We start from the raw sequence: 4,735 nt of genomic DNA on the forward strand, positions 1-4,735 counted from the left end.
CTCCTACTTTGAGAATTAGTCGCCCATTTTTGACATCTATGATAGCTTCGGCAGTTGCTAAGAATAGTCTTCCCAAGATGATAGGAATTTTAACATCTTCTTCCATCTCAAGGATAAAAAAATCCACTGGAATAAAGAATTTGCCCACTTTGATCAGAATGTTCTCCAGTATTCCTATAGGATATTTAATAGATCTATCAACCAATTGCAATGAGATTGTTGTAGGTTTCATTTCCCCGATCTCTAGCTTTTTGCATATTGATAGAGGCATTAGATTGACGCTTGCCCCAAGATCACAGAGGGCCTTGTCTATTTTCTTGTCACTAATGAGACAAGGTATGGAGAAGCTTTCTGGATCTTTTAACTTTGGAGGCAGTTTGTTTTGTAGTATGGCGCTGCATTCCTCTGTTAGAGCTATTGTTCCATAGTCTTTTAGCTTTCTCTTCTTTGACAGAATTTCCTTAAGAAATTTGGCATATGATGGCATCTGAAAAAGTGCTTCAGTGAAGGGGATGTTGATGTAGAGCTTTTGTAAAACTTCCAAAAACTTCCCAAACTGCTTGTCCAATTTTGCTTTGTGAAATCTCTGAGGAAAAGCTAGGGGAGGCTGGTATGGTTCTGGTAATTTCTTTGTCTTCCTCGCTTCCTCTTCCTGATCTTTCTTAGCTTTTTCCTCCTTTTGCTCTACTTGGTCTTTAGATTTTTCTATGGTTCCCTCTGTCGGTTCCACCTCTGATTGTACTAGAGTTCTCTCACTCCTTAGTGTAACTGCTTACAATGCTCCCTTGGATTCATTTCTGGTTGGCTAGGCAATTTGCCAGCAGCCTTACTTGAAGAGCTTGCTTGCTGAGCGATCTGATTCTCTAGCATCTTATTGTGAGGAGTAAGTTGGTCCACTCTTGAAGTCAGCTGTTTAATCAATTCAGTTTGTTGTTGTTGAGCTACTGGAACCCTTCCATCATGGTTTCCACGTCCATTTTCAGTTCAGGTTGTTAGTGCTGGAGAGGTGGTGGTGGTGACTATACAAAGTTTTGACCTCTATTCTGAAATCCAGGGGGTGCTGGTGGTTTGTACCCTTGTTGCTTATTTATTGGCTGGTTCTGCTAATTGGACCATGGAAAATTTGGGTGGTTCTTCCATCCAGGGTTGTAAGTATTTGAATATGGATTGTTGTGCTGCCTCTGTTTGAAGTTTCCTCCGTTATTCACGTAGTACATCTATTCTGAGGAGGGTTCATTGAAATTGTTGTATTCCGAATTCATGTATCCCCCTCCATAGCTGTCTTCATCTTAACTATTTGTACTAACTGTGTTGGCTTGCATCTTCTCGAGTTTCCTTGTGAGCTGATCAAATCGAGCATTTATCATGCTTAAAGCATCTACTTCTAGTACACTTGCAGTTTTCCTTGCATTTCTACTTTCATTTGACCACTCATAGTTATGGTATACCACCCTTTCTAGAAGTTCAACTGCTTGTGGTACTGTTTTCTCCATTAGATCACCTTCTGCAGCTGAATCAACTATGCTCCTTGTAGAGGGTAGCAAGCCATTATAGAAGTTTTGCACTAATAGCCAGTCTTCTATTCCATGGTGTGGACATTCTCTTTGCAGATCTTTATATCTTTCCCATGCGTCATATAGTGATTCTCCCTCCTTTTGTCTGAAGGTGTTGAGCTCAAGCCTTAGTTTTGCAGTCTTTGCAGGTGGAAAATACCTTGCTAGAAAAGCTTGAGAGAGATTCTCCCAATTAGTAAACGTTATAGCTGGTTGAGAAAGTAGCCACTTCCTTACTCTGTCCCGAAGGGAGAATGGGAATGCTCTGAGTCTTATTGCTTGATCAGACACTTCATTCATCTTGAATGTATCACATAGGGCAAGAAAGCACTGGAGGTGATAGTGTGGGTCTTCTGTAGGCGAGCCTGCTGAAGGAACGGAAGCGTGAAAAACACAAGTTTATACTATTGAATTCAAAAATTTTCACCTAGGGCCACATGCATCATGCAAGATTTATTTTTATCTATTTGATTTCAATGATAGACAACATATTAAAACTCTTTTAATATGTTTTTGGATCTGTATTTGCCATTTAAGATTTTTAAATTAACCAGATTAATTTTAGAACCCTAGATTAAATCAATAACGATTACACTAACCTCTTGATGCACTGCAGCGTGTCTGTGCCTTTGACATTCGTCTTCAGGACATCAGATGTTGTCCCTCTAGCTTGTCCACACCAAGAACACCTATGGCAGCCCTTGAACAGCTTCTAAAGCTTTTTCCATTAATTAGAAATTCAAGTTCTTCCTTTTAAGAGTTAGAGATGTAAATAGGATACTAGAAACAATTTCTAGTATTCTTAATTTAAGAGATTGATGGCTAATCTCTTTGAATTGATGAGAGATAAAGAAGAATAGATGGAGAGCCTCAAAATGGCGCGACAAAGGAAGAGTGGCTGCTGGTTGTATTTTTCTTTTTCATAACAACACTTATATAGCTAGGTTAACACATTAAACCCTTGCCACATGTTACCCTTCGATTAGCTCTAGGTTTAAGTGACCCAATCACATTGTGACAAGTGTCAAACCTATATTTAATCTTGATTTTAATCATCTTACATGATTAAAAAAACATTTGGCAAGCTTATGTGTAATCCCATGTGTCACCATCTCATGGTGCCACATGTCATGCTGTGAAATGACCAAAATGCCCATGTGTCTTAATTTTGAGTTCTCAACCCAAAATAATTATTCTTCTTCTTCTAATTAATTTATATCAAATATAAATTAATTAATTAATCTCTATTAATTAATTTCTCATTAATTAAATTCATATTTAAACACTTTAAATATAAATTTAACTTATACTATACATCCAATAAACTAGATTTCGTTTCAAGTCATGCTAGGGAGTTTGCAATCTAATGGCAAACCAAACCTATTTAATTAATCAATTAAACTCTTTAATTAATTAATTAAATCATATTTAATTAGGTGATAGCTTGTGTATGTGTGTGACTTACTAGGCTCATCACTAATTGGCAATGAGATATGATATCAACTCTTAATATTATCAGAACTCTTTCTTACCATAAATGATTTCTCTAAATCATTTTAGGCACCTCATAGACCATGGTTAACACCTAGCATAGCATGTCATGGTCACCCAATCAGTAATAAGGTTTACCTTAAATGAACCTATAATCATATGTTACCATGCACTGGAATCTCTCTGTTATAAAATCCCAACTCAAGCTGGAGTCATGGTTTATGTCAAACCCCATTTGCTATGAATATTATGTTCTCTTTTAATTCTAGTTCTTGATTAAAAAGATTTTCTCATCAGAAACTCTTTTCTGAATAAATCTTATCTGTCCTGGCCAGGAACTTGAAACATCAAGAACAATTAAATGAACATAGGATTTTATCTCTATTTACTTAGAGGAACAGATTCCATCTTGATCAACACTTGCCTCCATATATAACTAGTAGGAGCCAACACATGCCCATATACCCATACACAATACAAGTATGAAAAGAGTATCAAACTCAAACTACCTATATACAAGATAACTGTGCTATCTCAGGTCTAAAGATTATATGCACTGATATGATTTATGACAAAACATTGACAAGAGTAAACTCCATGTGCTTGTCATAAGTGTCACTGGTTCAGCTTACTTATCATGTATAGGTGCCTATCATGTTTGTTATATGGCATGAGACTCACCATTCCATCTTGTTTGTATCTCATATAAATAACTTGGGAACTAACATGAATACAATCTTTTTGGATAAGTCATGTCCTTATTATGAAGTATCCTCGATTGTGAACCTATTTATGATACTTTGTACTAGAAATACTGTCACTCATATTCTTAACAACTTAAGAATAGAATTTCTAACAAAATATCAATAGACCTTTTCTATTACACATAAATATATTATGTAAATGGAAAAGTGGAAATGCCTTTTATTAATAAAAACATGTACAAGATACATACTAAATGATATGCTCTAGGGCATACTACTAAAAATCTCCCACTAGCACTAGAGTCATTCATTACAATATCTTAGATCTATCTTCTCAAGATATTGGTCTAGCTGAGTCTGTGACATAGGCTTAGTGAATGGATCAGCTAGATTTTCAGCTGATGCTATTTTCTGCATGGCTACATCGCCTCGTCCAACTATTTATCTGATAATGTCGTAGTGCCTTTCTATGTGTTTGGATTTCTGGTGAGACCTTGGTTCCTTAGCCTGTATGACTGCTCCATTATTGTCACAGTGTAGTGGAACTGCTGACTCAATGGAAGGAACTACTGTAAGTTCTGTCATGAACTTCTTTATCCAAACAGCTTCCTTTGCAGCATATGATGTAGCAATATACTCAGCCTCGGTAGTGGAATCTGCAGTCGTGCTCTGTTTGTAACTCTTCCAACTGACTGCACCTCCATTACAACTAAACACATATCTAGAGGTAGACTTTCTATCATCGATATCTGATTGGAAATCAGAATCAGTATAACCATCTAATTGTAAGTCTCCACCTCCATAGATCAAGAATAAATCCTTAGTTCTTCTCAAGTACTTAAGGAAATTCTTGACAACTATCCAGTGTTCCAAACCTGGATTGGATGGATACCTGCTAGTCAAACTAACAGCATGTGCGATATCCGACCTAGTACACAATATTGCATACATTAAACTTCCATTAGCCGAAGCATATGGAATCCTAGC

The 4,735-nt window shown here is 36.6% G+C and overlaps 1 non-coding gene across 1 annotated transcript; it reads left to right on the top strand.

Annotated features, from left to right (window-relative positions):
- Nucleotides 1-1,581: 1,581 nt before the first annotated feature.
- Nucleotides 1,582-1,688, top strand: LOC131172404 (small nucleolar RNA R71). The gene has a single exon (XR_009142882.1). It is a non-coding gene; the product is annotated as a small nucleolar RNA R71 (small nucleolar RNA).
- Nucleotides 1,689-4,735: the final 3,047 nt, after the last annotated feature.

The sequence above is a fragment of the Hevea brasiliensis genome, chromosome 13 (genome assembly GCF_030052815.1).
Source record: "Hevea brasiliensis isolate MT/VB/25A 57/8 chromosome 13, ASM3005281v1, whole genome shotgun sequence".
In the NCBI taxonomy this organism is placed as follows: domain Eukaryota; kingdom Viridiplantae; phylum Streptophyta; class Magnoliopsida; order Malpighiales; family Euphorbiaceae; genus Hevea; species Hevea brasiliensis.